A 21,496-nucleotide genomic window follows, 5' to 3' on the forward strand; every position below is an offset into this window, starting at 1 on the left:
ATTAAGATATAAAAAGAACGTGCGATTAACTGTTGTGGAGAGAGAGAGAGAGAGAGAGAGAGAGAGAGAGAGAGAGAGAGAGAGAGAGAGGCCAGATAAAGATATAAAAAGACCGTGCGAATTGTTGTGGAGAGAGAAAGAGAGAGAGAGAGAGAGAGCTAGCTTAGATTTTATATGTTACGATGACAGAAAAGATATAATATAAAAGAACAAAGTTCGATTTGTTGTGGCTTGGGTATAAAAGTAAAAACACTGGGCATTCACTCTGGCCAGTTTCCCAGCCTCCACATCCTTGGCTCAGTGCCCCCTCCCCTGCTACTCTACCCCCCCCCCCCCCCTATACGCCTTCTTTCCCGTTGTTTTTCTTGCCAGCCTAACGGTAGCCAAGATATGACCATAATTTCAGATTCGTTTGTTATTTTGTTGGAGTTTCTTTATTTGTGGTTTGCGGTGATCCTGTCTGTTTAAAATCGATGGTGCTGATGTAATTTGTTAAGGGCTTTATTTTTTAAGTTGTTCGTATTGTATCGTTTTCCTTGGGTATTATATTTAGGTATATAAGATAACGTGATATTTTATGTTTCAGTATTTCCATCTAATCTGTAAAAATATATTTATATATTCATATATATGTATGATTTATATATATGTATATATATATATATATATAAAGAGAGAGAGAGAGAGAGAGAGAGAGAGAGAGAGAGAGAGAGAGAGAGAATATATATAATTTCGCCACGTGCCAATGCGTCTGGGTGTCAACAGCGTGCATGACAGCAGCGAATAGGGAAATTCGCTTATGCCGAATAAGTGATTCATCAAAACTTTTGAAATAGATCCGTACCCTCCCTCTCTCTCTCTCTCTCTCTCTCTCTCTCTCTCTCTCTCTCTCTCTCTCTCTCTCTCTCTCAGAGCTTGCCTGCCTGCTTTGGAGATTGACAAAGGACTGGCGATAAATATTTCGATATAACTAAGAAGCACGTTACTCTGTTGATTATGATGTTGACAGTCCTGACGGCTACTTGTCACATGGTCGCTGGATTTTATGATGACCGAGGTTGACTGAAATCCCGCAATTTGTATGCAAAGGGCGGCTGCAACGCTGTCTTCTTCTTAACAGCGCTGGCGAATTCAAATCAATAACTTTTTTGTTTTATGGTCTGACCATTCTTAGGTCTCTTTTTGTGTTTTAATGATTTACTCTTTTTTATGTATTTATTAATTGATAACTTATTCGTTTTATGGTCTGACCAGTTTTTAGGTCTCTCTTTGTATTTTAATCATTTACTCTTTTTTTCTGTAGGTATTAATCGATAACGTATTTGTTTTATGGTCTGATCATTCTTAGGTGTCTTTTTTTTTTCTCTCTCTCTCTCTTTCTTTAGTCTTCTTTTTTCTAGTAATTAATTTTTTTTAATAGGTGAATAGGTGATTTCTTCTTTTTATTATTTTTTTATTTGTTATTAGGTGAATAGGTGATTTCTTCTCTTTTATTAATTTTTTATTTATTTGTTAATAGGTGAATAGGTGATTTCTTCTCTTTTATTAATTTTTTATTTATTTGTTAATAGGTGAATAGGGAATTTCTTCTTTTTGTATTTCCTCAAATCGATAACTTTTTTGAATAGCTATGTGGTAACTTATCTGTTTTATGGTGTGACAATGTTTTAGGTTTTTTAATTTAATATGTTTGCATTTGCATTTTTATCAATTTACTTATAAATTTTGTAAAAAAATTTTGATAGGGAATATCTTCTTGTATTTTCCCAAATAGACAATTTTAGACAGACGGTGATGACATATGCATATTGATTTTATGTTCCGCCCATTTATAGGTCTCTTGTATTTTGATACTTATAATTTTTATTATTTACTCAATAATTTGTTACTTTATCGTTTCTTTTTTAATATGAGCTCTCTTCCTTCTGTATTTCCTGTTACCTTTTGTTACTTATTTCTAATGTACACCATATTATGTGGAAGCTTGAATTTCAAGTCTGTGACCCCTGTGGTAAGCTTGTTCCATATGATTAGGGTTCATCTTCTAAATACAACAACAACAACAACAACAACGATGATGATGATGATGATGATAATTTTCTTGTTGAGTAAAATGTATTTGTCACCGTTCTGGTTTTGTCGTGTTTGAAGTGACCTTTTTTATTGAGTGAACCTGTTACTAAGTAAAAATCCCAAATTATGTATTTGAGGAAGGCGGTATTTTCGAAAGTTCCTATTTTTAATAATTTTTTTCCTATGTAAGAAAAAAAAAATTTTTTTTTTGCTATATATATAGCCTATACATATACATTAATTGTGGCTTATGTGCTAAATATTTCCGGCCATAGTGTTGTGATGCACCACAGAAAACCTGTTATTCTTATGTTTTAACATAAGTGAATTTCGGAATGGGTTTTTGCACTAGTTAAGGACATTCCAATTTTTTTGGGGGGGAGGGGGGCGAGGGGAAGGGTTGGGGAGAGTGTACTTCATTGATTTTTGGGAGGTGAACATCCTACTGCCTTCGGTTTGAAGAATCTAACTTTTATGTTTTTGGTAAAATTTAGTCCTTGCTACTTATGATTTGAGTGAAAAAAAAAAAAACTTTACTTGCGGTTTGCAATGAAAAATGAAAGTGCTACTGCCTTCGGTTTGAAGGATCTAACTTTTATTTTTTGGTGAAAAGTATTTTTTTTAACTGCTGTTGACTTACGTGAAATAATTCACGTACGGTTTGGAATGGAAAGCCAACATTACGTTTTCTTTCTTATTTATTTATTTTGTTCTCAGAGTGGTATTGTCGACGAGTGTACTCGATGCTTTCAAGCCCTCAGGTGCTTTTGGCATTTGCACTTTATATACACATTTGCCTTGTGATTGGTGCCTCGTAGTCGGACCATCCTCTCTCTCTCCTGCTCTCTCTCTCTCTCTCTCTCTCTCTCTCTCTCTCTCTCTCTCTCTCTCTCTCTGTGGTTATGTGCTGCTTTTAAGGATGCAAGCCGAGAGCAACGGTTCGCAGAGAGAGAGAGAGAGAGAGAGAGAGAGAGAGAGACAAAGAGAGAGAGAGAGAGAGAGTTAGGACAAGGACAAATGCTTATGGTTCTCCACAGTGCACAGTGCTAAGGAGACACAATCATATATATATATATATATATATATATATATATATATATATATGTATATAATGTGTGTGTTTGTTTGTGTATATATATATATATATATATATATATATATATATATATATATATAGAAAGGGTCGACTGTCACTACCTTGGCTGACATCGGTAGTCTCCTCCTCCTCCTCCTCATTCATATATAGACCTTGATGACGCGATGACTGGTGATATGCACGTGGGTGACTTTCCCCGTCCCCCCTTCCCCTTCCCCTTTCCCCCTCCCCCTTTTTACCCCCTTCCTCCTGTCCCTTCCTTGTCCCTTCATTCTTCTTTCCCCCTTTTTGCTCCCCCCCTTCTTCCTCTCTCTCTCTCTCTCTCTCTCTCTCTAGTAGTATCGTTAATTCTGGAAGGGCTGAAATATCCTAAAATGTATTCCTCATTAATGTGTTATGTATTGTGTGTATTCATGTACGTGTGCGAAAAAACACACAAAAATGTTCAGTTGTATTGATTCATGTTGATTCATACATAAGTATTCTTGATTGACTGCATGCGCTCATGCCCACTGATTATTTTATTTCACTAATTACGAGAAAGTATAAGGAGGTTTAGTTTAGAATTGATCAGTATGCATTTATCAACATCGTCGTAATTCGTGTTTGTCAAGATGAAAGTGAATTTATAAATAACTGAAAGGACACGTGGACTCCTTGACAGTGTCAACAAGGGGAGGTCAGATCTGAGAGAGTAGTTTTTGACAGGAGAAGTTAACAGAGGACGATGATGTTTGTAAAACCTTCAAGAAAATTATATGAATGGCTGAGAGGGAAGGAGAGAGACGAGAGTAAGAGTTACAGAGAGATAGAGAGAGAAGAGTAAGAGTTAGAGAGAGATAGAGTGAAAAGAGTAAGAGGTAGAGAAGAGATAGAGATAAGAATAAGAGTTAGAGAGAGATAGAGTGAAAAGACTAAGAGTTAGAGAAGAGAGAGTGACAAGAGTATAAGAGTTAGAGAGAGAAAGAGAAGAGTTAGAGAGAGGAGGAGGCAAGAGAGAGAGAGAGAGGAAGGAAACAAGAGTAAGAGTTAAAGAGAGAAGGAGATACGGGTAAGAGTCAGAGAAAGAGGAGTAGGAGTTAGAGAGAGGAGGAAACAAGAGTAAGGGTTAGAGAAAGAAGAGTATAAGTTAGAGAGAAAAAAGTAAGAGTTACGGAGAGAGAGAAGAATAAGAATTAGAGAGAGTAGGTGACAGGAGTAATAATGAGAGAGAGAGAAGGAGACAAGAGTTAAGAGTGAGAGAGAGAAGGGAGAGAAGACAGAAAGGAAACGTGACCAGTGTAAGCTAGAGAGAAAGAGTAGAGATAAGACCGGCCATGTTGTAGAAATGAAATGTAAACACAAAACATTCCAAGTGGTTTTGGCCATCAGCTTTGGCACACCTTTCTTCTAGTTTCTCTCCTGCCACTGAGTGAGATATCGGAGAGAGAGAGAGAAGAGAGAGAAATCGTACGCGCGTCTGTGTTTTTCGTCTCAAGGTTCTAGAAGCCTAGAGAAAATAGTTGTAGTTTTGGCAGTTGAAAGCCCAAATGATAACAGTTGGCTTTGATTGGAGTTAGACATATTCCAGTTTTATTCGTGTTGATGTATAATTTTCCAGATCTATTTGTTTTTGTTTTAGGTTTTCTTGTTTGGTACACAATATATGTATATATATTAGCTGAAGCCACAAGAAAAGTTAAAATTGAAAAGACGGAGTGCCAAGTACCTTCGTGTATTTAACACATCCTTGTGCCCCGAAGATGTGTTAATAAACAAAAGTACTTGGCATTTTGTCTATTCATTTTTAATTTTCCTATCGGCTTCAGTAATAATATATATATATATATATATATATATATATATATATATATATATATATATATATATATATAATATATATATATATAGATATATATATATATATATATATATATATATACATACATATTATAATTTAACATACACATTTTCCTCATTTAGAGGACAAGGTGCCAGAGAGAGAGAGAGAGAGAGAGAGAAGAGAGAGAGAGAGAGAGAGAGAGAGAACCTTCTGGTTCCCTCTAGGTCTTTGGGGAAGATGTTGCTAAAACCTTTCAATGATTATTGATCCTTGAGCTAATTCACAGCTGGGTCGAGTGATGGTGGCAAGCCGGGCTCGAGCCGCGTCCATGTGAAGTGAAGCCCATTATTTTACCGCTTAATCACTAATACATCTATTATAAACACTGGGGGAAATACTGTTAAGTCAGTTGTGGGTCCCCCCGAAGTTGTAGTTGTGCACTGCAAGCGAGGTTGTCTGGGACAAACATTGAATAGGCTTGTGGGGAAATAAGATGTTGATAATCTGAGTGGATTCTTGGTTGGGATGGTTACGCGTTTGAGAGAGTGGTTTTAATATTGTTTTTATTGTGGAAGCTTGAAAAATTACTTTGAACAGGCTTATCTCCGGTCGTATGGCTGTCGATTCAAGACCAGATAACATCCATCATGTCATACATACTTTTCATACAAAGTCCAGTCTGCCAATTTGTTTTCCGTATTTGTATTATCCTTCCCCATTCGGCCAGCTGTGTTCGGTTCCCCAAAAATTCACCTGGAATCGCAGAAATGTAAACCAGTACCGCTTGTGATAGGTTTCAATCGACCCTTTGATGTTGATAATCGTGTTTTGTCGCCTACTTTTATTTTTGTTGTTATCGTAGTATTGTGACGTGAGCCAGGTTACTCAGCGGATCAGTTTTATAAAATGCCGTCTAATTTATCTCCGAATTCGAGCGCCGAAATTATAATGCCACGAACCAGTTTACAAAACACTTGGTTCAATCCATCTCCGAAATTTGAGTGCTTGGGTTGTATTCAGAAATGTGTTCGCCATCTGAATTCTAGTTCGGCTTTTGCTATATTGCCTGAAATTGCGTTCGCAGTCAAACTTTTGTAGTGGCCTTGGAAATCGGCAAACTCATTTAAAAGTTGGAAAAAAAAAAAAAACTGTGCCAGTGCCTCTTGGCACTGATGCATAAGTTTGGCAGGCCTGGTTTTCCGATTTTTGTTTGGTTTCGTGTTTGTGTTCATTTATTTTCGTTTGGTTTCGTGTTTTTGTTCATTTATTTTCGTTTGCTTTCGTGTTTTTGTTCATTCATTTTCGTTTGGTTTCGTGTTTTCGTTCATTTATTTTCGTTTGCTTTCGTGTTTTTGTTCATTTATTTGCTATGCACGAGGATTTTAGCTATCTTAGTCTATAGTGTTATGTACGAAATAATCTTCACATAGGGTGTTTGTGTTCATGGGTGACGTCATCTAGAACGAAGTATAATAGAACGACTTACACTTATTTCTTATTATAAGGAGATACAATTTTTCTGTGGTTATTTTATTCTAGAATATTTTCTTCTTGTTTCTGGTAAAGTTCTGTGATGTGTTATAAAGTTCTGTGATTTACACCTGCGGTCCTCACGTGGCTTGTTTTGTTTTATTCATTCAGTTTTCTGTTAGTTTTATTTGTTTGTTTTGCGTATTATTCACCGTTTAGCCTTTGCATATTACTGAAGTACTTAATGTGTATTTCAAAATGGCATTTATATACTATTTAAAAATGGCATCTGTGGCAAGATCGTAAAGCATAGTTAACACTGTATGTACAAAAGAATGTAGAATAATGACAATAACATTGTATGTACAAAAAGAACGTAGATTAATGAGAATAACATTAACATATTTTATAGTAATACTTCTAATTTAAGAAAACTTTTGAGGTAATTAACATATTTTTATAATAGCAGTGCTAATGAAAACAACTTCTATTTATGTACGCACAGATTGACAACATCCTGTTGCATGTAGGTGTCAGCCACGAAACCAACAAGGTATATATGTTATTCTCTCTTGGCCTTCGCTGAACTGCCACCAGCCTCTGAGCGCGACTGCACTGAAAAGAGAGAGAGAGAGAGAGAGAGAGAGAGAGAGAGAGAGAGAGAGAGAGAGAGTTCCATCAAACACCTTCATTATTAAAGGGGCCTGCTTCTTCTGGCCGATTTTCGGGCCTCGTGCTAAACTGGTAACCGGTCATGTGTTATGGTGGTTACGGTGAAAACACGAAAATATTTGCGTGTAGCAACAGGAGTGGATTAGCTTTAAGCCGTTTTATATATACTATGTACACACACACACACACACACACACACACACACACACACACACACACACACATATATATATATATATATATATATATATTCTATAATATATCTATATAATTTAATGCTTAGCGTAAACCGCAGCCATTTTGTATAGAAAACATGAAGTTCATGTTGTTTTTAAGTTTAACTGGAAAACTTATAGTGACTCATGGAATTTGCCATATCAAAGTTCAGTAATTTTTTTGTTTTTGTTTTTGCCATTTTAAATGTTTAATACCATGCATGCATGAATGGTATATGAAATTGAATGGCATTTTTAATGTCAATCTTTGCATTTTTTTTTTCGATTCAGTTATTTTGATAGTTTTTCTTCTCGCCAGTTATCAAGGATTTTATGCTTTGCGTAAATAAATGAACAGCATACTCTGTGTGAATGTCAATAATCATAGATTTTCTTTTTCTTTTTAGAATTCACATAACTGATATCGTAGCCAGTTTATTGTCATTATGAATATCTACCCTTTAAACACCTTCGTATTCTCCCGGATGTTGAAAACCATCATGATCAGAAGGCCCCAATTTAGATTTCCGAGGAAGGTATAATGAATGTTTGTTTCAGTTCTACGAATTCACCATTTTATTATTATCTTTTTTTTAATACGTCACCCGTCTGCGGTCGCTCTTGTGTGTGTGTATATTCTGAGGACAGAGCAGTAAAAATGTTTCCGTTTGTTGGTGGAGTTGCATGTTACTGCCCTCTGGCCGCTTATTGAGACGTTTTTTTCTGTGTCAGCCTCCCTTGGGACCGAACGTTTATTTCGTGTCCTTTCAGTTGTTGTTGTTGTTTTTTTTATTTTTTATGAAACGTTTTTCGTTCTGTAAAGAGGCTGTTTTGGTTCTCGAGGATTCTCAGATGTTCCTCGATTTTACTGGCCTCTCTCTCTCTCTCTCTCTCTCTCTCTCTCTCTCTCTCTCTCTCTCTCTCTCTCTCTCTATCTCTCTCGTCTCTCTCTCTCTCTTCCATAATCTTGAGGTCGTTCATCTGTATTAAAATTGTATTAAGCGTTTAAGAGCCGCTGCTCAGGTCTCATTCTTATTATCTAAAATTTGAACGCTGAGGATTTGAGCTGTTGGAATTACTTTTTTAAATTTATTTGTTTATATCTATTTATTTATTTATTTTTTGTATCTGTCGATCCTCCGGTTTTGGGGGATCTGAAATTTCGTGCGTTTCGAGAAGGAAGAACATCACGGGCGAACGCTCACGTCTTAGCTGTCGAAGGACACTACGACGAAGTGATCGGAGACCATGATTTGAAACAGTCCTTCCCCCACAAGAGGGACACCACTCACTCACGTCTGCCGAAATTTGAGTGGGTTTTGTTAACATTTTCTTTCCTTGATTACCCCCGTTCATTCGAGCGTGGTTGACGATCATTGTTTTTATATTTATTGAATATTGTATTTTGTATTGTTTTCGGTTTATATTCCTTCTCCTGCTCTCAACACTTGGAAAAAATCTAGGAGAGAGATGGAAAAAGTAAGAGAGAGAGAGAGAGAGAGAGAGAGAGAGAGAGAGAGAGAGAGAGAGAGAGAGAGAGTTTATCAGCTGTCATTCAGTTATTCCGGGGATCGCCGGGTTGGTCAGCTAGTACATAATATATATTATGTATACGTATTAGGTAATACATATTATTATTATTCATTATTATTATTATTATTATTATTATTATTATTATTATTTATCCACACCCAGCAGACGCTCCCAAGCAATAGGAGGAAGATAAGAGAGAAACTGGAAAACCCAGATTTGGAATAGTCACGGGAAATAAAGGGATTTCGAGGTATTCATGTTTACCGATATATTTTATATCATTGCCCTTTATCCAAGAGTTATTTGTTCGATTCCTCTTGAAAGTTTGGTTACCTGACACTTAACTTATTCAAGGCAATGTTTTTTTTTTTTTTTTTTTTTTTTACTATTGTATGTCAAGGATAATGTGACCACTAATGCACAGTGCGTGGGATACTATATATATATATATATATATATATATATATATATATATATATATATATATATCTATATATATATATATATATAACTATATATATATATATTATCTATATATATATATATATATAGATATATATATATATATATATATATATATATATATATATATACACACACACACACACACACACACACACACACACACACACACACACATGCATCATCTACGCATGTATCCATGTATGTGTCTGTGGGCGCGCGATCTCAGCACCCCAATTTTGCGTTCTAAAACCACGGTCAAACCAACCCATGCATGCAAATGTAAATGTATCTGCAGGCTCCTTTCAAAATTGACTCCATTGCATGTGTTCCCAGTTGCTGTATACCAAGACTGGAGGCTGCCCGAGTGAAACGTCAGAATGAAAATTGGTATCTCCCTTTTGTGGCAGGATAATACAAAGGTCGCCTAATGTTTAATAGTTTATTACGAGGACGTCCCTTTAGCCTTTTAGTACGTGAGTGCGTATTGCTTCTCTCGTAGGGTCATCTCTGCAAATGCAAATATTATATGATATATATATATTATATATATATATATATATATATATATATATATATATATATATATATATATCCCAGTCATAGTGTACTATAATTACAAAATGCTGAAGTCCATTATTCTTTCATATTCCACTTCTCTGTGCATGGGCATTTAACAGTAAGTGGCTATCTGGGAAGGTCACGTAATTGGTGGCATTCCTCCACCAACAGTAATAATTGCCCAGAGTTGAATAACATTCCCTTTGGGACATGACACGGCCCTCTTAGTAATGACAAATTTTTTTTTTTTTTTTTTTTTTTTTTTTTTTTTTCGTTCTACTTAATAATACCGTGGAATGATTTAATGCTGTAGACCCCGAATAATGCCGCAGAATGAGTAGGGTAGCTCAAAAAAGGCAACGACATGGATCGACTCTGGAATTACACGTTATGCCTGGCATGATCGTGCAAGGTCGTACTGTGGCAGCGGAAGGACGGTTCGTCCCACGTCCCCCCCCACCCCGACGGTCTGTCTGTCCGTCCTTTGGGATAACGGAGGAAAAAAGGGGGGGTGGAGGGTTGGAAGGTCTTTTTGGGCGTTTCAGGGAGACAGTTATGTATATGCATATCTTTTTAAAAAGTTAGCAGTTCGGTCTTGGACTTCCATTGTATTTTGAATGATTTAAGGTTGTTTTGCTCTGTGATTTTACGAGAGAGAGAGAGAGGAGAGAGAGAGAGAGAGAGAGAGGAGAGAGAGAGAGAGAGAGAGAGAGAGAGTCTTGTTCCCAGGTTTATGTGTCTTGGTTTCATTTTTGTTGAATGGAAAATGATTTTGCTTTGTGATTGTATGAGAGAGAGAGAGAGAGAGAGAGAGAGAGAGAGAGAGAGAGAATCCATTCATATTCCAGATATGTCTTTTTTTATCATTAGTGATTTTAAATATATTTTCTCTGTGATTGTGTATGTGTGTGTGTCTGTTACTGGTTCTCTCCGGGAGCAATGCCTGAAGTTGCAATTCATCAACGCATTCCACTGTAAAAACAAAAACCGATAATCTCTCTCTCTCTCTCTCTCTCTCTCTCTGAAACTGAAATCATTTTTCATTCAACATGAACCTGGAAACAAGACTCTCTCTCTCTCTCTCTCTCTCTCTCTCTCTCTCTCTCTCTCTCTCTCTCTCTCTCTCTCTCTCTGGCAAGTTACGGATTCCAGTTTTCAATGGAGGTTTTGTTTACCACCGTCGTGATCTCTATTTACAAGTTCAGTTCCTCGACATCACAAGTCAATAGAAGCACTTTCGAGTTTCACTTTGATGTGGAGGAGGCTTTTCGTTTTCTCTGATTCTAATAAACAGGAACTTTTCACCGGGTGGAGAAATTAAGAGATTGAATCTGCTCAGCTGTTTCGTTGTGTTTTTAGAGATTTAGAAATGCCGGAGGCCTGATTGTTCGTGTTAAGAGAGATTTTTTCATACGCTCTACTCCAGGTATAAATCTGTGATTTTTGTGCCGCATGAGCCTTCGGTATTTATAGGCCGATACATTGAATCTGGACTGTCTGAAGTCGTGTCAGCTCAGCTGTTCCGTTGTGTTTTTAGAAATGCGGGAGGCGTAGGCCTGATTGTTCTTGTTAGAAAGATTTGTCCATACGCTCAACTCGAGGTATAAATCTGTGATTTTTGCCGCATAAGCCTTCGGTATTTATAAGCCAATATATATTTAAACTCTACTCAAGGTATAAATCGGTGATTTTTCCGCACGAGCCTTCGGTATTTATAGGCCCGATATATTTCTGGAACGTGCTCATATCCAGACAATAGCCAACCCGTTGATTGATCCGCTGGATTCCTCGAACTGCGTTCCGGTTATAGTATAGGCTGTTACCTGGCCGTAAAGAACGCCCACAGCTGCTTAATTCAGAGGTCTTTTGTTCGGTGCCTAATTAAGAATCCTTTGGTTCGGGGCTTCACGTTCAGGGAAATGACGTTGTCTGTCGGGCTCTTCTGGCCCCCCATACCTTTGTGGGGTATAGTGCCATCAGTGCTCCTCACGTGGTACACCTTAGGCATAACTTAAAGTACTTTACAGCTTTTCTTCGGCCGCTAGCTGCAGCCTCTTTTATTCTTTCACTGTGGTACTGCCTTGAGGTTTTCCTCCTGTTACGCCTTTCAGACCTTTCACACTCAATTTCCCTTGCAGCCCCGAATGACCTCGTAGGACCCAGCGTTTGGTCGTTGGCTTAGATTCTACACATTGCAATTCTTCTGTCCCCCAAGTGGGGTGCGCGAAACTGTGACACTGTTATTCCTGTGGTGTCTTTTTTTTTCTTCTTCTTCTTTCTCGGTCGTGACGACGTCTCCTCACAGGTTCGTCATTTCGCGTCACCCTTAAGGGCTACAATAAACGAGTTGTGGAAGTAACAGTGCCTAAGGAATGTAATTTCTTTCGGAGGTTACTACTAATGGATCGCGAAGCTTGAGCGAGCACGTGAATGAAGATTGGATAGGTTTTGAAATTAGGAATTAATTGTGGTTGTCGGTAGTCAGTTGCAGACTGAAAAACATAGTCATTGTTTTAGGGGAGAATTAACCTCTCTCTCTCTCTCTCTCTCTCTCTCTCTCTCTCTCTCTCTCTCTCTCTCTCTCTCTCTCTCTCTCTCTCATACACATATTAAGGAAAATATTACTTTTTCATTTGTCTGTATATAAATAATCTGCATTATGAGGAGGAATTTTTTGTTTCTTTTTGCGTTTCTTAGTCGTCTGTGCGCAGAATTCGTTTATAACTTGAAGTAGACATTCTTATTCATTCATCTGTCCACTCGCCTTTGGTGTTTGCGTATGGTAACACTGCGTCCCGGGCTTTAGATAGTTACGCCATGTGTAAGTTTTAGGTAAATGAAAGGATATCTGGGTGTACATTTGCAACTGAAAAGTGTTTTGATAATTTACTGTATGCGAATTACACCGTTGATATTCGAAATAGGATATTGCTATTATTGTTGATTGTAAGCTGAATGTAACTATCTAAAGCCCGGGACGCAGTGTTACCATACGCAAACACACCACAGGCGGGTGGACAGATGGAAAAAAAACCGAGTATAGTGTTGTTCTTGTAGAATTGACACAGAACTACCTGATACAGATTCCGAGGAAAATTGAAATGACGAGTTCCATGGCTGAAGAACCTGTATCAAGACATAAAAACTAATCCCCCCTCTCTCTCTCTCTCTCTCTCTCTCTCTCTCGTCCTCTCCGCCCTCTCGCCAATCTCCTCGCCTCGCCCTCTCTCTCTCTCTCTCTCAAAAATATTGTTATCTCTCTCTCTATCTCTGAAAAATGGTGTAACCTTGATTCTCTCTTGTTCCCACAAAGAGAGAGAGAGATTTGAGCGAAATGAGAGAGAGAGAGAGAGAGAGAGAGAGAGAGAGAGAGAAGAATGGAGACCATTTGGAAGGCAATAGAAACTGTCGAAAGAGATGGAGCGAATGTGTGATTAAGAGATTAAAGGAAATTGGAAAATGACTTCAATCGCAATTGATGGAAATGGGAGAGCTTGAAATAGCACCTAATGAGCGAAGGTAGGAAAGTGCAGTGGAAAGATGGAGGGAGGTTTCAGTGTCTGCACGCTGTTTGCAAACAGTAGATCTAAGAGCGCCTCAGTGGCGCCCGTGGTCGGTATGGTGTTGGCGTGCCACCTCGTTGGCCGCGAGTTCGATTCTCTGGCGTTCCAACGAGGGGGTAAGAGATGTGTATTTCTGGTGATAGTAGTTCACTCTGGACATGGTTCGGAAGTCACGTCAAGCCGTTGGTCCCGTTGCTGAATAACCATACTAGTTCCATGCAACGTAAAAACACCATACAAACAAACAAACAAGTAGACTTATGGTGATTGTCTTGAACCATTCGGCAGTTGTACCTGTGATTGCTCAATAACTTTTGTAATTGCGGCTAGATTTCCAAAAGCATTTTGTACCAAACTTGACATGATCGAGTACACGTTATGAAATGGTCAAGTCTTGACAGTCATTTTTTGAGATGAGACCATAATATATATGTTTCGCAATTACGCGCGTAGGTGTAAAGTGTTCATCGTTTATATATGACACATGCTTTTCATTGCCATTTTGTAATTTACAATCACAGCACTATACAGGCCACAGGTGCTTGAGTTTGGGGCGGATTTGATATAATTGTATATTCTATATTCTGTATATATATATATATATATATAGTATATATATATATATATATATATATGCTTAATGTATCACATTATACATTAAGTATAATATGTAATATATTATTTTCAAAATAAATAGTGTTAATCCATCAATCTTTTTTTTTCTCTTTCCAGGTGAGGCCCGTTTGCGTGAGATGGCAATTGTTTACCTGCTTTCCCGCGGCTAGCACGTAAGTGGCCAGTTCATTAAGACCCAGTGTAGACAGGTGTGAGTGTAGTCAATTTTATTTGTTTATTTCTAATTTGTCAATTTTTTCTTTATATTTATGTTATAATATATATATATATATATATATATATATATATATATAATATATGAGTGTGAGTGTGTGCAGGGTTCCATCACTTTTCTTACTATGTGCGCTGTTTACAGGAGCACACTCTTCTGCATGAGTCCTGGAGCTACTTCAGCCTCTAGTTATTCCATGTTCCTTTTCAGGAATCTTGGGATCGTGCCTAGTGTCCCTATTATTATGGGTACAATTTCCACTCGCATATTTCATATCCTTCTTATTTCTATTTTCAGGTCTTGATACTTACCAATTTTTTCTCTTTAATTTCATTTGTACTCTTGGTGCCCCACGGTATTGCGATATCAATGAGTGATACTTACTTCTCGATATTGTCAATCAACGTCACGTCTGGTCTATTGGCACGTATCACCCTATCTGTTCTGATACCATAGTCCCAGATGATCTTTGCTTGATCGTTTACCTTCACTCCTTCAGGTTGGTGTTCATTCCACTTATTTTTTTCTTTTTTCTTTTTTTATTGGCTGATGTTCCTGTTGGCTTCATCTGTATAGGAGTTTTTTTTTTGAACGCTGGGCAGTTGATAAATGTTATCTCTCTCTCTCTCTCTCTCTCTCTCTCTCTCTCTCTCTCTCTCTCTCTGCCCTTCATCATCTTCGAGGCGTCATTACTACGCCTCCTTTTGGTGGTTGATAGAAGGGCGGCAGCCTTCCTTCGACGTGAGAAAGCGTGGTCATAAAAAAAAACAGAAGAAAAAAAAAAAAAGAGCAACAGCAGCCAGCAGTAGGGAGGAGAAAGCTCTTCTTCACACTAGAGGGAAAGGGCAAACATCATCATCATCTCCTCCTTCGTCAGTAGCTTTTGTTTTTCTTTCGTTTCTCCTTCCTTTTTTTTTCTTTGGCATGTGGAAGGTCCATTAGCCAACCAGAATGATCGTATACGCTTCTGCGGTTGGTCAGTTTGTTGTTAACGCTCTCCTTCACTCGCTTCTGGTTGCTGGTACATTAGCTCTCTCTCTCTCTCTCTTTCTCTCTCTCTCTCTCTCTCTCTTCTCTCTCTCTCTCTGTTATTTCATGTGCATCGTGAAGTTTTGAAGTTACTTGAAGTATCGTATATATACATGGAATAGATTTTACAAGTTTCGCTCTAAAAGCGTATTCTCTCTCTCTCTCTCTCTCTCTCTCTCTCTCTCTCTCTCTCTCTCTCTCTCTCTCTCTCTCTCTGTTATTTCTTGTGCCTAGTCAAGTTGTCGTTGGTTTGTTGTGAGTTTGTTATTATTTAGTTGTAGAAATTTCAAAAAGCAAAGATATGCATTGGTGTGGGAGGTGCAATCATAAAGGTGAATATCAGGTCGCAAGTCAATTTATAATACGTATATGAATATCTACCCATATATTATATAAATATAATAATTGTCGAGTTATTTTTCATTTTAATGCGTTGAGTCGTCTTTCAAAATACTAGGTGACATACGTTTTAAGCGAAGCGACTGAACTGGAATAATAATAATATAATTAATAATAATAATAATAATAATAATAATAATAATATCCTTTATTTCATCTTAGGGCCATATACATGGATTATACAAAATACGTACGGTAAGATACACAATCTAGATACGGAGACAACATGATAAAAAAATGAATTGACGTTGACATCTGATCAGAGCTGAGAAGGCTACTTTCTTTGACACTGATTTAAAAGGATTCTTTTAGAAAATAAGCGAAATTATGACGAATGAAAAATGCTTTGTTTGAAATTGGGGCAGAATTCTACGGTATTCTTGAGAGAGTCAGATTATTCTCTGAAATATGGTGTTTGAATCAGGCAATTAGACTGGTATTATAAATTTAGTCTAAATCATTATCATTATAATAATTATGATAATTATACAGCCTACAAATCTAATTAAAGTGAAATCGGGCTTTCGCCACAACTTTAACGTTAAAGATGTTAAGATTAACCGGGCGTCATTAAAGAAATGGGGTGTTATTTGTTCACTTCACAGTGGAAAGAATTGTAGCGTAAAAAAAAAAAAAAAAATTCGCAAGGCAAAATGAGACTAATTTTCAGGTTGAAGATAGCCTTATTTTTCAGTGATGAATTTACTTTAAATTTATCTTCTTTCTTTTAAAAAGATAACCTCATTTTTGAGTGATGAATTTACTTGACATTTTTTTTTCTTACTTTTATTCTTTTAAAGAAACGACATTAAATTCCTGTACAAGTGTTTTGAAATGATCAGTAATGGTTTTATATTTCAGTTTTTTACTAGTTTTATTTCCTGTAAAGGAACCACGCTAGAACTCACGTAAAAATATATTGGAAATTTCATTGATGATTTTATTTTTAAAGTTTTTGATTTTATTTCCTGTAAAGAAACGACAGTCAACTATTTTACACAATTGTCGTGGAAATTAACAATGATAATTTAATTTTTAATTTTTTTATTTTATTTTCCGTAAAAAAAAACAATCAATTTAGATATTAAGAATGATGATTTTATATTTAAGTTTTTAGAAATTTTATTTCCTGTAAAAAAATCATTGTTGATATTAAGAATGATGATTTTATTTTAAAGTTTTTTAAAATTTTATTTTCTGTAAAAAAACAATCAACTTAGATGTTAAGAATGACGACTTTGTTTTTAAGGTTCTTTAAATTATTTTCATATAAAGAAAACATAAGCTTTTCTGTACAATTGTAGTTGAATTATTTAAATTCTTTACCCAGCTTCTCCTCTTTATTCTTTGTAATCCTTTCTGTCTTCATTTATTTCTTTTTTTGACCGAGTTAGAATTCTGTGTAACCCTTTCACTGTTTTTATTCTATTTTTGTTTGCCTGTGGGAGGAGTGGGTGTAATCCTTGCCCTAATAATAGGACAGGATTTTTTGTTTGTTCAGGCGATTTTTTTTTTTTTTTTTTTTTTTTTGTACAGGCGCAAGAGCAAGTCGATTTAATCTCGCGTGAATCAGAGCCTAGCGTAGTATTATCCTCTTAAGGTATTTACTCTTTCCCCTTTGGTGGCGTTTAGAGAGCAATTGCCCGGAATTCTGTAAAAGGAGAGGTAGTAAGTCTTGGGGAGTTGATTGAAAAGTGACCCGAGTCTCTCTCTCTCTCTCTCTCTCTCTCTCTCTCTCTCTCTCTCTCTCTCATTTAGTTGATATATATATGTAAAATATAACGAAATGACTTTAAACTGATCTGATGTTACCACTAAAGAAAAAAAAAAGTAGAACACTGATGTTTAAAATTTTTGTTTGAAGATTTTCCTTTGGAACTCTCCCCTGTATCTTCCCCCTACGCCCCCACCCCCCACCCCCACCCCCCCTCCCCCCACCCCCACCCTCACCCCCGCCCGTTGGCTTTTTTCCATTGTCCCCTTGAACCTTCATTCTCCTCCTCCTCCTCCTCCTCTTCTTCTTCTTCTTATTCTTCATCACCCCATGTCCAGTCACGCAAAGAAATGTGTTAGTGGATATGTACGGGTGAAAGAAAACCCCCCTGTGATGTAGCACCGTGGTTATGTGGTTGGGAAGGGGCTAGGGGAAGGGGAAGGGGTAGGGAAACCTCCAAGGGGACTGGAGATCATAATTTAACTAAATTGAGCGTCGCGGTCTACTTACGTTACCCCTCTCACCATCTGAGATCGCCTCCCCTCCCCACCCCGTCTCCCGTTTTCAATCGCTTCTTTGAAAGACAATTAAAGGAAAAAATTGTCGTTTATTGTTTTTGTGTTCAACTCTTATTCTTCTTTTCTTCTTCTTTCTCTTTTGATCTTTGTTAGTGAGTTGATAGACTTTTCCCGTTACAATAATAATTATTTTGTTTATCGCTCTTTTCTGTCGAATGAGAAATATATATTTAGCAGGCTTCTATTTTCATATATATTTTTATATATATAATATATATATATATATACACATATATATATACACACACACACACACACACACATATATATATATATATATATATATGTATATATATATATATATCTATATATATATATATGTGTGTGTGTGTGTATATATAATAAATCAGAAAACCCTCTCCCTTAATGATGAGGAACATTATTTATTGTAATTAGGACAATAGTCACAGAGACATTCGTCCGTTAATTAGTGAATCCAAGTGTGTATGTAAATCCCCCTCCCCTCCCCCTCTCTCAGCATAAATTCGGGGCGTTAGTGTATTATATATATAATTATATATATTTATTATATTATATATATATATATATATATATACATGTACTATATATATATATATATATATATATATATATATATATATATATATTAAATATCTCTATATATGCTTTATAGGTAGTAGTGCTTAGGTAGGCATATAAATTAGAAAGTTGCCTGTCTTGATTTCTCAGTCCTGGCTTCTGTTATGCGTATCATAAGACGTGTTATATTTGCCCAAATGGAGAGGGTTTGTTCCGGTTTGTTCAGGGTTTCCTCCTCCTCCTCCTCCTCGAGGAGTGTCTTGACTTTGGTCAGGTGAAATAGAAAGAAGCAAGTGAAGGGTGGCGGGTCCTAGAAAGCGTGGCGGCTACAGCAATAGCAGCATCATCTCTCTCTCTCTCTCTCTCTCTCTCTCTCTCTCTCTCTCTCTCTCTCTCTCTCTCTCTCAAATGGAACCCGTATTGTTTGCTAGCTTGAATTTGGAGTCAGTGGTTCCTGTGGGCCTTTTTTATGTGAAAAGGATTGATCGTCAGAATAATAATAATAATAATAATAATAATAATAATAATAATAATAATAATAATAATAATAATGTTCTAAGAGGTCCACAATAATAAAAAAAAAATTGCGAGTTCGTGTATAATTTAAAAAGGGTTTTTTAAACTATACACGAACTCGCAACATTTTTTGTTATTGTGGACCTCTTAGAACATTATATATATAATCTCGCGATAGAGAGCTTTTCCCAACTAATAATAATAATAATAATAATAATAATAATAATAATAATAATAAGGGAAGAATTGGATAAGTATGAACCCCTGAAAAGAGAAATAAGAAGGATATAGGATATGCCAGTGGAAATTGTACCCATAATCATAGGAACACTAGGAGGCACGATTCCAAGATCCCTGAAAAGAAATCTGGAAAACCTAGAGGCTGAAGTAGCTCCAGGACTCGCGCAGAAGAGTGCTCCTGGAGACAGCGTGCATAGTGAGAAAAGCGATGGACTCGTAAGGAGGCAGGATGTAACCCGGAACCCCACACTATTAAGTTCACTCAGTCGAATTGGAGGACTGTGATAAACCAAATAATAATAATAATAATAATAATAATAATTATATACAAATTGATTCAAAGTGCAACTGCTTTGAGGTTTTACTCGTGTTATACCTTTCAGACCTTCTTAACTGCCAATGCCCTTTTCGGCGCTGAATGACCTCATCATAGATCCCAGCGCTTGGGTGGGGCCCCAAATTCTATATTCTGTTCTAATCTATAGAAACACTTGAGTTTGAAAATAGTCTCGATTTTGTAGACGTGTTTGCATTATGGGTTTCATCCATGATTATGGAAATTTAGGTAGAACTCGAATAGTTAGTAATTATTATCCTGTTCTTCTCTTGAGATTGCTTGTTCTTGTGCGTAGGGAATTCATTTTGGATCCTAGTGAAAAGTTATGTAAATCCCCTGGTAAAATAGAGAAATGTCAGCATATAAAAGTAATATCTTTTAAGTACATATTAGTAAATTGACTTTTTAAAACAAGAATATCTGGTTTGTTTACATCATTAATTTCAATTTTGATTCCAACATTAAAAGTAATATTCTATCAAGTGTTCAATACATTACATTTAACCTTTTAACGCGGTAATATCTCTCTCGTTCACCACTATTAATTTCAGTTGTGATTTTGATCATTTGAAATCTGCAGCTGAGGCTGTGGGTTTGTGAGTGACGAAACTGCTCTCATTAAAGGGAATCGAATACTCTTATTCACGCAGTTCAAACAGGTGGTTGTCGAGTAATCAGTATTATGCCGGTGGAAGTGGTCGCGAATACTTGGAAAATGAAACTGCACAACTGCAGAGACAGTCAATGATTTAGTCTGGACGTAATTCATCATTTGATTCGGCATTTTATTTAGCTGTACGAATTTAGGCAGAGATGTAGAACAATTAATGTTTTTACTGTCGTAATTCATCATTTTATGTAGTTGTTTATGTTTTGCATGATTTTAGGCTGGGATGCAGACCAAATCATGCATTTGTTGGGGTATTAGCGTGAGTTATCAGCTGCAAAGGGCCTTGCTTCAGTTTTTCTGAAAGAAGTACAGTAAAAAACAAAAATTTTCCTTTTGCAGTAAAATGCTTTAACAAGATTTATAAAAGATGTAGAACAAATAATGTATATGTTATATATTAACATGAGCTGTCAGCTGTAAAAGGGGTCTTGTTTCAATTTTGCTGCAAGAAGAAGAAAAAAGAAGCAACCTTGTGCAGTAAAATGCTTTTACAAGAAATATACAAGATGCAAAGCAAATAATGTATTGTTGTGTATTAACGTGAGTTATCAACGTAAAACGGGTCACGTATCAATTTTGCTGAAAGACAAGAGAAAAAAATCAATTTTTAGCAGTAAAATAATTTACAATAATTATACAAGATGAAGAACAAATAATCTATTTGTCGTGTATTAACATGAAATTTCTGCTGAAAATGGGTCTAGCTTCAATTTTACTGCAAAGAATAAATAAATAAATAAATTAAGAAAAATAGATAGATTATTTTCCGCAATAAAATGCTTTCACATGAATGAAACCAGCGGAGGCATCAATGAGAAAATTGCCACTTTTAAAATTCCCCAGCTTTATTCTCTAACGAGCAGAATCTCGGAATTTCATCCAACGTCTAGACGTGACGAATGTTGCCAATAATTGCTGTTATTGCTCCTGATTGCTTACATTGCTTCGATGTGTCGCCCGAGCAGGTGTTTGCGCCTGAAAGGGGCCTCCTCCCGGGGTTAAGTATGTCCATGGAAAGAATTGATTGAGCTGCCTTTCGCCGGCAGTGTTTTGTCACGCTTTTGCTTGCTTTGGGCGGATCGTGTGGCGTCTCTTAACTTGATTTAGGCCTTGGGTTTCATTTCCTCGTCTTATTTTTTATTATTTATTTTTTTTTTTT

The 21,496-nt window shown here is 36.5% G+C and overlaps 1 protein-coding gene across 1 annotated transcript in view; it reads left to right on the plus strand.

Moving 5' to 3' along the window:
• The window catches only part of LOC135201717 (dual specificity testis-specific protein kinase 2-like), a 238,389-nt gene that overhangs the window by 66,455 nt on the left and 150,438 nt on the right, over positions 1-21,496 (plus strand). The window lies entirely within an intron of this gene.

The sequence above is a fragment of the Macrobrachium nipponense genome, chromosome 28, assembly GCF_015104395.2.
Source record: "Macrobrachium nipponense isolate FS-2020 chromosome 28, ASM1510439v2, whole genome shotgun sequence".
In the NCBI taxonomy this organism is placed as follows: domain Eukaryota; kingdom Metazoa; phylum Arthropoda; class Malacostraca; order Decapoda; family Palaemonidae; genus Macrobrachium; species Macrobrachium nipponense.